This window comes from Sceloporus undulatus, chromosome 8 (genome assembly GCF_019175285.1).
Source record: "Sceloporus undulatus isolate JIND9_A2432 ecotype Alabama chromosome 8, SceUnd_v1.1, whole genome shotgun sequence".
Classification (NCBI taxonomy): Eukaryota; Metazoa; Chordata; class Lepidosauria; order Squamata; family Phrynosomatidae; genus Sceloporus; species Sceloporus undulatus.
In genome coordinates, this window is record NC_056529.1 from 28313332 (window position 1) to 28326703 (window position 13372).

The window sequence follows — 13372 nt, forward strand, 5'->3', positions numbered from 1 at the left end:
TTTAGCTTTTAACAGTGAAGTTACTCTCTTCTGCAAAGAAAAGGGCCACATTTTGTCCATTCCTGGACTAGAGCAAAGACAAAGAAAGCCAGACTGACAACATGGAAGGAGTTAGGAGGCACACTTAAAATGCTCAAGGAGTTTTGTCACTGGAGGAGAGCTGCAGGGAAAACAGGCTGATGCCCCCGGCTAATGCGCCACATTCCCATGCGCATCAAAGAGAGCGCCATCAAACTCATCTTTCTTCCTCTTGTGTCGACTGCTTGTGGATGCTGGTCCATGTCTGGGGGTGGCCCACCTCCTACAGGGAAGGATGTTCGAAAGATAATGGTTGGGAAAAGTAACTTGCTCTCCCCCCTGCAAGGAGGCAAAACTAACTTGCATGCCAATGGTGAGCCCCTGCCCACCTTAAAAACAATTCAGGTGTCACTATGCTTTTGATAGTCTCTTCATTCATCTGCTCATTCTCTTTCTTGCACAGAGGCACATCCCAAAACACTGACATGTGTGTGCCTGTGCCTTCAAACTGCCTGTTGACTTATGGCGATCCCATACATTTCATAGGGTTTTCTCAAACAAGGAGCACTCAGAAGAGGTTTGTCATTGACTTCTTTTGTAATATAGCCTCCACAGCACCTGGTATTCATTGGTGGTCTCTCATCCAAGTACTATCCAGGGTGACCCTGCTTACTTTCCAAGATCAGCTAAGATACTCCGCCTTTAAATATAATTTGCTGGAGAGGCACATCCTCTGCAATTGCTCTAATGAAAGTTTCCCTGCAGCACCAAGAACAGCTACAGGTCTCCATATTCCAGAATGGAATGGACTTTGGATAGGATCTAGCAGAACGTTAAAAGGGATTTGAGCCTTTCCTTTCCTGAATCCTTGATCCAAAATGTGATCCCCACACATTCCTGTCATTTGTGTGGCTGGACAAATCTTCATTCCAAAAGGCAGAACATCTCTTCCTGTATACCCTTTCCTTTCCTCCCTTTATCTTTTCCTGTTCAGTTTTAGGCTGCATGCTCCTTGGGGCAGAAACCTATATTTGGTTTGGAAATATCACCATTTTAGCAGTACGTGGGATGATAGAGAAGAAGAATCCAGAATTGTCTCTGGGTCGCAGGAGAGGAATCTTTCCTCCCTGCTAAAATTTGGGACAATTACTTATTTTGACTACAGCTCTGGTTTTTAAAATTATAGTTCCACTGGCTATATTTGATAGGCATTGAGTAGCCTCTGCAAAATAATTTCCTCATTGCATCACTGCAATGCTAGAAATTTGAGGACTGGAGAAAACTTTCATGGGGAAGCAGAATTCTTACTTGGGAGGAAAAAACCCTAATGTTTACTTCCGTGCCACCATAGCCATCTGGAAAGTGTTGGCATCTTCTTTTCTACCCTGACAGACTCCTATGCTCTCTGAGGGCTTTGCTGAGACAAGCAATGCCTGGAGGCAAAAGAGACTTTAGATTTTGAAATGTGCCTCCATTTCTGAAGACCTGTCATATCCTCTGGAAGTGGTTCTTTCCCCTCCTTTTTCTTTTCAGCCTGTCATGAACTGCACATTTGCTCCAACAAAGAAACACTTACGCTGCTTATAGAAGGCAATAAATATGATTCTCCCTTAGCTTTTCTCTGAGGAATCTGGGTGGAAAGTTAGGAGGCAAAGAGGGCAGTGATGCAGACTTGAGTCGACTGACTCTAGTCTGATTCTAGTCGGACGCAAGTCCCGTTTGGACTCAATTCCATCTAAATAATGCACCAACTTAACTTGCCTCATGACTTATGTGTGTGTGCATTCAAGTTATTTCCAACTTATGGTGACTCTTATCATGGGGTTTTCTTGGCAAGACTTGTTCAGAGGAGGTTTGCCATTGCCTTTCTCTGAGCTGAGAGAGTGTGAGTTGCCCAAGTTTCATGGGTTTCATGGCCAAGTGGGGAATCTAACCCTTCAGAGCCACACTCCAATGCTCAAACAACATGCCACACTGGATCAAGGGTTAGTCACTGGCAGTTAAGAACTTCAAAACTAAAATGCACTGATGTTTTTGGTCCATACTTTTGCCTATGACCCCTGTCCACCAGCAGGTCCCACCACAATCACTCTAGTTGGCATCATGCCTTAGCACACTTTCCCCCACAATAGTGCTTTGGCAATCCATGGCTGTGTGATTTGTTTTCTGCAATGCCAAACCCCATCTACTGGGTGAAAGAGGGGGAATGAGCGATCGCAACTGCCAGCCACCTCCTGAAGCTGGCTTCTGTGTGAATGTTCACACAAGAGCCAGCTTCAGGGAGCTGTTGGCGGCCACAATTGCTGGAGGAAAGGGTGAGAGGAGCAAAATCATACTCACTCACACTACATAACTGCTTGAGAAGCAGAACTGCAGTAAAGGGACTTATTGCATGAAGGTAGTCATGGAATAGCAATGAGATTGAGTTTGCTATTTGGAGTTCACACGAAAGTCCAGTGATCACTGATCTTGTCTTACTGCTATGAGCTGCAACTTCTTGAATCAAAAGCCAAGTGTAGACACTGGTTGTCCTCTCTGACACTTATTAATTGGACGTGGTGGAATTTGACATACGTCTTTTGGCTAATTTATTTCTCCTTCTCTGATGGGATTCAGATCTGCTCTCCTCTTCTCCTCTCAGAGACTTCATCAATTACAGTCAGAGATTTTTCAAGCCTCTGGAATGTTCATTCCATCTTATTATTTCTTAATAGGTCTACCGAGAGAATGAATAATTAAAAGTCCATTTCCTTTGAGTAATTTGGACTCAAGTGACAGGGAGAAAAGAAGTCTTGGGGTGGATGGAGAAGCCTGTATACTTATCCCAGCAGCCTTCCAATTCTACACAGTCCTTTGCCTCTTATTTTTCTTGAGATACATTGTGAGGCATCCTTTATGTACAAATCTGCCAAGCTTTGGGAATCCGGATGAGAAAAAAAGTTTTTATGGGCGATGACTGAATTGCTGGTGAACCACTATCTTTCTCCCCATCTTCTGTGCTTAACTATTGATCTTTCCTTCTGTGATAAAGAAAAAAACCCACAAAGGATAAAAGTAGGGACAAGTGAAAATGTCATCACTTTTCTGGCAAATGCTGTAAACCTGCATAAATCTAAAGGAAAGAATTTGAGATTTTAACATTCTGAACATGGGATCTGGAGGGTGTGTTGTGTGTTCCTCATTCCTGATTTACAAAAACAACAAGGGCAAGAATCCTGTTGGGAACCTGCATCAGTGGGCTTAGTTCTGCAGGAATTTGGGTAGTTCTGTAATGTCCATGTCTGGTAAGCATCTGTTTTTAACATTACTGCCTTATCACACTAGAAGAATCCTAAAAGGAGAAGTACCTAAAATGCCAGGTACTTGTGTTGGTCCAAGGCGGGTTGCTGTTGGGTGGCTCTACTTCCTTCTGTCTTTTATTATATTGGTCTTTGTTGATTGTCAGTTCCATTTGTTGAATGGAAGGAAAAGGAAGAGGAGGAAAGACAGAGGAGAAAGAAGAAGAGGAGGAAGAAGGAGAAGGAGGATGGGGAGGGGGAAGAGGGGAAACAGCAGTAGTAATAGTAGACATAGCCAGGGAAATCCAGGTGGTATTCATTTACTTTTTGTATAATGTAAGAACTGCTCTTCTGATTAAATATGTGGCATAATGCAGAACGAACCACTTAAAAATGAAAAGCAAAATGAGGACTATGAGCCGCTTAACAGCATCTGAGCTGAGTTGTAACTTGCCTTTTCACTGATCAGTTCATTCATTCTTTGATTAGATGTAAATGCATTTGCATTACATCACAGGTTGAAGGCAAGGAGCATTTCTGAGGCAGTCACATACATATATGGATATCTATACATACTGTATACTGCTGCAGCTTATCCAAGCTTGTCTGAACATCCTAATTTGTAACATTTGCCATCTTGATCACACTTTGATGTTGCTGGGCCACTTTTGTCTATTGATGAAATAATGGAGGGTATGATACTATAGACAATCCTTTACATGACAGCAAGTCCCACTGAAGTCAGTGCAGCTTACCTCTGATGTAAAAATCTTGAGTGGACTTTCCCCATTAGCCAATCCCATCAGAATCAGGAGGCCTTGCTTCTGAGTCAAGAGCCTTACGACTGCCTTGCGACAGAAGTACAAAATGACATTTCAAGGGAATGTGACTTACAATGTGCCAAAACCTGTTCACTCTTTGTTAGAAGGTTTGGCCTTCTCCTCTGGCGCCTTCCCAAGGGACGGGAAGTACTCCAGATTCCTGGCAAAGACAACTGGCCTCGCTGCAGCTCCCAGAGAGTCTCAGGATTTTGTCAGCTCCAAAATTATCTCTCGTCACTACACCGCTGGGAAATAAAACCCAGATTGTTTCCTGGTGACAAGAGGAATCTCTCATGGGAGTGAGGGAAAACAAGAGGTCACAATCCAATGCTGTCACTGATTTGCCTTTGGCTCATGATTCCAAACTGGCCCTTGGCTGGTTACATCACAAGTGATGGGGTCTCCTTCGGAAGGACATCTCTTCCAGAATTCCCAGCTGTCCTCACTCCTTCTCACTGGTGAACCAAGCCATTGTTATGGTGACATTCCCTGGCTTAAAGTGAAGGGGCGGGAATGGCCCAGCTTTCCAAATATCATTGGACTGCAAAATTCTATCAGCCCTAGCCAGCATGGCCAGGGGAAAAGAGTACTGGATTTCCAGTCCAATAATATTTGGAAGGTTGCATCGTTCCCATCCCTTATGTATCATCAGTGGGAATAAACATGTAAAGGTGGAATCTCTCCTCCTCTCATATTCTATCCACAACAACCCTGAGAGGAATGCCATACTAAGACTGAGTAACTGGACGTGTGTCCCCTCACCCCACCCCATGGCTATTTAGTGATCTGGGGAAGATGATCATGCTGTGTTTGGCTATATTTCTGCACATGGGTGCATGAAGACAATGTCCTCCTCCTGCATCACTGAAGGACCCCTGCGAGCAAGGGATCATTGCAGATGGAAGTGCTTGATACCTTCTTCTGCAAGGACCACAAAAATACATATGTAGGCATAATGGGATATTGTGCCTCTGTGTGTCGCTAACACAATTAGGACCAATATGACATTCAATTTAACCGTTTGAGCAAATGTGTTATTTCCGTTCCATAAAAGTTTGTTGGTGGTCAACTCGGCCAAATAGTAGAAGATGGTTCATTCCAGGCATTCTGGGTCTATGTACCGCGATCATCAGCTTTCTCTCCAACATCAGACTTTCCAGCCTAGAGGTTTCATCTTGTTAAGAAGCTGCTTAGCAGCTTATGGAAACAACGAAAGTGGCTTTCTCTTTAGGGGCAGGGCAGATGGTTTGCATGATTGATTTGTCTCTAAGCTGGATTTCCGCTACAGATATTTTCATTATTATTTTTTTAGCACAAACATACACATATTTTAGGGTCGGTCAATCTGCAATATCATAATCTTCAGGGTTGGGTTCACCTTCCATTTTTGTTTCTGACTCATCATACTTTCACTATATCACGAGAAGGCAGGACTCATTAGAAAATACAATAATGCTAGGAAATGTGGAGGTAAGCAGAAAGAGAGGAAGGCCAGAAGCTGGATGAATAGGCTCTATTAGGGAGGTCATGGGTATGAATTTTCGGGATCTAAGCAGCGCCATGGAGGATAAGGAGGGCTTGGAGATGTCTCAACCACAGGGTCTCCATTAGTTGGGATCAACTCGAAGACAGTGAACAACAACAACAAATATATATATATATATATATATATATATATATATATATATTGTGCTGTCCATCACTCATTTGGTCAATTGATACACAAGCTTCTCTGAAAGACTGTCCAGTTGGAAGTTGGGACATGATGTAAGTATGCAAGCATGGAAGTATCTATGTAAACTCCATATCGCCCTCAGGAAACAATAGACTTGTTTTCCAAGCTCAGAGCTGGATCCCCTTTCGCTCTTTTCCTATCTGCTTGAGTAATATTTCCGTCACCAAACGGCTCTGAAGCCAGGACCATGGACAGAGAATGCTGCTTCTTGGATGATCCTAAAAACCACCTGCTCAAGTCAGTCTGCTTCTGTTCAGTGCAAAGGAATTCCCTGCTAGGCAGAATTTTTTGCAATTGTTTTGCAAGGCAAACCCTACAGTTTGCACAACTGTGTCAGATGAAGCAGGCTATGTCCGTGAAAGCTTCTGCTCCAAATTTCTTCTTCCCAGTTCATCTCAAAGATGCTAATAGGCTGGCTTTCATTTATAAATGGTCTACTGAAGAAGGTCTCAGGCACTGGCTGATGGTCCCTGGTGCATTTCCAGGAAAGAAAGAAGAGACTGTCATCACTGGAAACAAAACTGGTGCCAGTCCCTGGAACATTGGAAAAATGTATTGCCAGTCCCCCCATTAGATAGTACTGCTCTGGAGCACAGATCGGAAGACATGCTTTGGGTTTTTCTACTAATAAACAACCATCATTTCAGCATCTTGAGACATGTCTCTTGCTTCTTTAGTGGAAAGAGTGAAAGAACAACTCAATAAAACATGTAAAAAGCAGAGACAGTGTGTGTAGTGGTTAGAGTGATCCAGTTCAAGCATCCACTGTGTCATGTTATTGACATTTGAGCTAGTCTCTCCCTCCAAACCTGAGCTATCTTGCAGGCTTCTTTTGAGGAAAAAGTGGGGAGGAGGAATGAGTTGAGCACATTGGATGAAAAGTAGGATTCAAATGTCATTAACAAAGAAAAAACTGGATTAGCTTTCCCCCCCTTTTTCTGCCTTCTCTCTGAAACGGCTTCACTTCTTTTTGGCTCGCTGGGCATCCTTGTTATTGATCATTCGGTTAAGAGCTGCAAAATGCCTTGGCAAAGACAGTTTCATGGGAAGGCTCACCAGAGTATTTGCAAATACAAATGCACCCATTAATAAAGATTTGGGCCAAAGAGACCAGGCGGTTCGTGCGCAGACATGCATTTGCCAATGCAAATAACTCCTCCATTGACATTCTGGTCTTCTCCTGATGGGAAATAGAATAACTTAAAACGGTCTGCTACATGACCTAAAGGGACAGAGATTGTTTTCACTTCAGAATCACAGGGAGAAAACCGTGGCACATCACGTACTGAAGGTGTGTGACGGAAACCTTTCGCCTTACTGTCCTCAAGACACATTGTCAACCCAGATTTTGTTTTTAAAAATATCAAAATTTATAAACAGTTTCAATTATAAATTTTGTGTCCGAGGAACACAAGTCCTGGAGGAAGGCTCATCCATTGTTTGGGAAAATTACTTTCTTGGACACGAACTTCCCACGTAGTTCCTTTTGAAAATGTATCCAGTTTTTACTCCAATCCTGTCAGAGTTTTTACCTGGATTTACCATTAGAGGGGCAGAGACACACATCATGAAGTTATGGTCTTCTCTTTTGTACACTTACTAATGTCTGTCCATAGAGCTGTGGCTTAAGGCACATCTACAGGGATGGGTTGAAAAGCTGGCACCTTTGCATTGCTGCTCTGGAGCTGCTGTGATGCCATGGCTACAAATATATCTGAAAAGCTGCTGCAACAGCTCCGTCCATCAGTCACAAATGTATTAAGTAGCTAGCCACAGGCAAAGGGAGCTTGTAGCACCATTGAGACTAACTGAGCAAAAGAAGTTACAGCAGAAGCTTTCGTAGCTTAAGGGCTATACAGACGGGCGGCTAAAAGCCACTCATCTTTGGCCCTGGTTGGTTCTGCAGCAGCCTCACGGTGCGGCACCGATGCACTCCCTTAAAGAAGCTGCTCTAGGCAGCTTCTTTTTAGGGGTGTCATTATGACACTTGCTTTGATGCGCATGTGTCATCATGGCACACCCTGTGTGGACGGGGCATGCCAAGATGGTGCACGGGCACTGATAGTAGGGCTGGGCACATGTGGATGCTATCTAGCCTTAATTTTGGGCCCAGGCCAGCGCAAAGCATGCGTCTCTACCAGCCTTTAGTCTACTTCCTCAGATGCATGGAATGAACTGGTATCCTGGAAGGACCTTTATAATAAGACCGTATGAACAGTCATAGAAATGCAGAACTTGTGAATATGGTGATGAGGCGACAAGTTCAGTTTTGGCAATGGTAACTGAAGGACAAAGACAGAGGGAAACTGTAGCCTGAGGTCAGGGTGTGCGGATGACCATTTGAATGATGGAAAAGGATTTGGGATGTGATGGGTGTAGGTTGGAAACCTGAAGGAGATGTGATAAACTGGCCAAGAGTATCCTCATGAGGCCGAAATGTTAACCAGTGTTATACAATTGACCCCCCACATCAATGGATTCTTTATCCATGGATTCAACCATCCACAACATGAAAATATCCCCAAATTCCAGGAAGCAAACCTTGATTTTGCCATTTATATAAGGGATGCCATTTTACTATGCCATTGTATATAATGGAATTTGAACATCCTAGATTTTGGTCTCCACAACCAAACCTTATTGGATAGCAAGACCTCCCCCCCCCCCCCGTAATACATGTAGTTGCCAGGACGCCATTGTGTTCAGCTCTCTGTTGATGGATCCTAATGCAGATACATTCCAATTTAGTTGTTTCTCTTTCCAGTCTTCCTTTGTAGGTTTTCTTTGTTTGTTCAAGGACCACTGTCCTGAGGTCAGAGATGGAATGCCCCAGAAGACTGAAATATTCTGCAACTGGTTTTTGCATATTCCCATTCCTAATGTCTGCTTTATGTCCTTTTATCCTCTGGCGCACAGACTGGCCTGTTTGCCCAATTTGTAAAGTGCTGAAGGGCCTTGTTGACAGAGAGTGGCATATATCACATTAGAGGATGAGCAAGTGAAAGAGCCTCTAATATTGTGGGTTATATGATGAGGCCTTGGGATGACATTTCCTGAGTAGATGCGTGGGCAGAGTTGGCATTTGGGTTTGTGGCGAGATCTTTGTATGCATCTCCTCATCTGTGTTGTGCGTCCTCCTGTAAGTAACTTCTGAAATTGCTTGTAGACAAGTAAAGGCCTGCCACCAAGAGCCTTTGAGAAGGCATTTGTGTCCAAAATAAGTTGGAGTTCAACCTATTTGTAAATCTTCCTGGGCACCGGTTCACGCCTTGCATCTGAGGAAGTAGACCATCTATGAAAACTGATGCTACAATGTCTTTTGGTCAGGTAGTCTTAAAGATGCTCCCAGATCTGTTTGTATACTGATATTCTGAACTAACACAGCTATGTCCCTGAATTCTTGCCACAAACCGTCATCCTAGCAATACAGAGAGGATATAGCTTGGCCTCTCCAGCAAGGTGGTTTGGAAGATGGCTGGGAAGAGTAGATAAATAACATCTAATGTCTTGCATGTTATATAATTGCTAAGAGACTTGCTAATATGGAGAAATAAGGTTGAAAGAGAAATTGTCATTTAGGATTTGTAACTTGAAAACTGTCTCTGTTACGTTGCATCTAAGGGGAATTTTGGTTTTCCATCATCAAAACTGAGATGGAATGGAAGAATTAAAGCTTGTCTTTTACCTGTTCAAGATTCCATCTGCTCAGCTCTCTTCCTATAATGTGCCTCGACAGATCAGCAAAGGGATTTGAATGAAAAAGAAGGAAGCAAGAATCCTATTTAAAAGGGTTGCATTCAATTCAAGTGGAGCACAGAGAGACCGAGGAAGACATTCTCTCTTAATGCGAAGAGAAAAACAAAATTGACATTAGAAGCAGCAGAAAAGCTGATGATGTGTTACTATGGATACCTCATGTGAGGCAACTACTCATTCACCTCCCAGTAGAAGAAGAATACCCCAAAGAAGGCAACTCTGGGAAGGAAGGAAGAATGCAATTTTGGGAAGGAAGGAAGCAAGGAAGGAAGGAAGGAAGGAGAGAATAGAAAGAAGCAAAGAAGGAAGAAAAGGATAGAAAGAAGCAAGCAAGGAAGGAGAGGATAGAAAGAAGCAAGGAGGGAAAGAAGGAAAAGAAAAGAAGGAAGCAAGCAAGGAAGGAAAGAACAGAAAGGAAAGGAAAGGGGGGGAGGAAAAAAGGAAGGAAAGAAGGAAGGAAAGAAGGAAGGAAAGAAGGAAGGAAAGAAGGAAGGAAGGAGAGAGCAGAAAGGAAATGAAGGGTGAGGAAAAGAAGGAAGCAAAGAATAAATTAAAAAGGGAAGGAAGGAAGGAAGGAATCAATCAGGAAGGTGTAGCTTCCATAAGTATAAAATGTGTAGCTCTAAAAATCAGGGTAGAGACTGCATTGTTTTTCAGTGCTTATACAGGGATCTAGAACATTATAAGTGGTGTTGTTATTGTGTATTTTAATTATTTTTTAATGTATTTAAAATTTAAATACAAATGTAAGTAATTCAATTAATGCTATTTAAATATGCATTATATGGAATACTTCTTTCAAATACAAGCTAAGAAACAGAATATTACCACCTACTAGCATCCCTTTCAGTTGGAAGTTGGACGCTTAGAGAAGCAGGTGCTCTAGAAATGGTCGATTCTTTATACATATGAAGTGGTTTCTTATTAATGCAATATGAGACCAAATGTGTGTGTGTGAGTGTGTGTGTGTGTGTGTGTGCATTTGCCCCAGAGACAACTATGAAAAGTGCATTACAATTTGCCATCTCCCTGGCTGTGTTATTTTTGTCTTGGTACGATAAATATGTCCCTAGCGCCTCCACCTTTCTCCACCTTTGTCTTTTCTTTGGTGTCATTTTTTTCTCTTTATTGGTTTCAGGGACATCTCTCTGTTTTCTGGTCCCTCTCCATTCTTCCCCTATTTTCCTGGCACACAGGTATTTCTCCAACTTGACCTTGCCATCCCTTTCTAAATATACGTTCTTTTCCTAAATTCCTCTCCACTTGACAGTCACTCAGCTGAAGGTGGATAGCTTGGAAGCTTCCGTTCAAGAGATTGTATAAGAACCCCTTCATCTTTCATCTCGTTCTTAGAAACAGGAGCCGGAATCCTGTATTAGCTGCTTAGTTAAATATACTTTGTTGAGTAACATCTCCTGTCCCGTTCCCCAAATCTGATGGAAATGCCATGCGCCTGTGCTCCGATCATTGGCAGAATGGCCTTGTTCTGCCCGATGCAGCAAATGCCTGGCAAAATAGGTTTATTGGGTATGGTTATAATCATGGCAAGAGTGAGCATAGGCACACATGCATACTAATGTGTGATGCACAATGCACATTTGGTATCAATTGCATAACATTACCATTCAACATAGGAGTTATATAGCACAGTTAACATCTAAGATCTACCCTATGCAACCCTGATGTAAGATCTAGGCTGTTAATTCTGTTGTATCTTTATTTATTTTGCCCCTATGTCAGTGGTCCTGGGTGAGGTAGAGGTGTCTCTGCATGCCATAGTTCAGAAATGAGACTTTCTCAATGCAACCACACTCGATGCTTGTTTAGCTTGGCCTTCAGACAATACCAACCGACTCAGCACAAATCAGATTATTCTGGCTCAAAACCCTTCATAAATCATTTTGACCCATGGTGGGTGTTTGGTCATGTAAGCAACCCCGATAGACGTTCGCAGCGTGGTGAGCTTAGCAAGAACAGAGAAGTAGCCCCTTGCCAGAAACTGTTTGTTGTGACGAATATGACACCTTTTGGTCTTGCTCCAGAGTGAAAAGGAAATTTGCAGTTGCTGTGGCTGCTTGTGTCCAAGGAAAAGCTTGAGATGCATCTCCTCCCATTGCTTACTCTTGGCTTCCAGAGCTGCCTGTGCCATGGATCTACCCTTAACCTTTCAAGAATCCTTTTCTTGCTTGACCTTTCATAAGCAGTGAATTCCAAGGCACCTTCCTTATCTTTAATAAGACAGAAAAAATACATTTTAAAGCTACTGCTCTTTCTTTCTTTTTCCTTGACTTCTGATGGAAGTTCAAAAAAGTTTCTTTTCTCATTTATTTTTCTGGGACTCCAGAGAGAAAAGAAAAAGGGGGGAAGATCAGAGTTGGGTTAGAAAATACAGTCAGCCCTCTGTGTCCATGGATTCTGCATCCACAGATTCAGTCATTTGAAAATATCCACACGCACCTAAAAAAAATCCAAAATGCAAACCTTGATTTTGCTATTTTATGCAAGGGACACCACTTTACTATGTATTTAATGGAACTTGAGCATCCATGGATTTTGGATCCATGGGGCGCTCTGGAACCAAATCCTGGCAGATATCAAGGGACCACTGTATCTTTTATTTAGGGCTTTAAAGTTGCATCCAAATTTTGCAACACTATTGAGCAGCATGGGAAGAAGAGTCCTGTACCTCATTGGATGCATGGACCCTTTGGACAGTGCAGATGCGACAGATTTAACATGTACTTTGTTGTATCAATGTGTGTGTACTTACATGGATTTAGAGTGCAACTGTGTTTGCAATATTCAACTATAGCTGGCCCCATAGAACCCAGAAAGATGTATATCAACCTGGTCATTTTTGTTGGGAGACCGAAAGACAATGCAACAGAAGATGCTCTGCTTGTTTGATTTTGGAATAGTTGGCTGCTAAAAGCACAGGAGCAAGAGGAAGAGGAAAAGGTGGCAGCCCTTATAAGTGTTATTTGGTAATAACAGAGTGCCTTCTTAGGTTGTTTCCCTGGCGGATCGCTGGAGAAATGAGCCACTCTAACACTCAGAGGTAGGCCAAAATATATATATATGTATATATAAGTATGTATATATTATTATACAATATATAACAGCACATTCAGTTTCTAGAGCTATACATTTGTATATAACATTATTCTCCATAGCTAGGTGTTAATCTCCCGGAAAGAGATTATGGCGCAGGACTAAGAAGAAGGTCAAAGATATTGTCATTTGCTATTTTGGCATGGCTTACCTACAAATTATTTCATGGTGATCTATGCAAGTCATCTTTAAAAAATACATATGTATATATTCTTCTAGTCTCTGAGACCGGACTGTACAATTATATAATATGGTTTAAAAAGCAATAATTACTTCAAAGAATCTTTTTCTTTACTTTTTTTTTACAAATATTTACTGTGATATACATTTAGAAATTAATTTCCAGAGGTACACTTTTTCCTCCCCTTCCAAAAAAACCCCGCAAACAACCATCACTTTCGCTTTTTAAAAAACCCACACATACAACCGACATTATCAGCTTTTAAAATAAATAAATAACATAATTAATAAATTAGATTTGATTCCACCTCGGGATCTCAAGCAGTCCATTGGGTCAACAGAAGGACATTTAAAAGGATTCCAAGTATAAAGGCCTATATAAGAGGCCTATATAAGTATGGGTAGATTGGATGGACAGCTTGCAAAAATATTATTTTTGGACTGCAGCTTCCAATATCCCCCAATAGCTGGGG

The 13372-nt window shown here is 42.1% G+C and overlaps 1 long non-coding RNA gene across 1 annotated transcript in view; it reads left to right on the top strand.

Annotated features, from left to right (window-relative positions):
• The window catches only part of LOC121914169, a 73422-nt gene that overhangs the window by 11639 nt on the left and 48411 nt on the right, over window positions 1-13372 (top strand). The window lies entirely within an intron of this gene.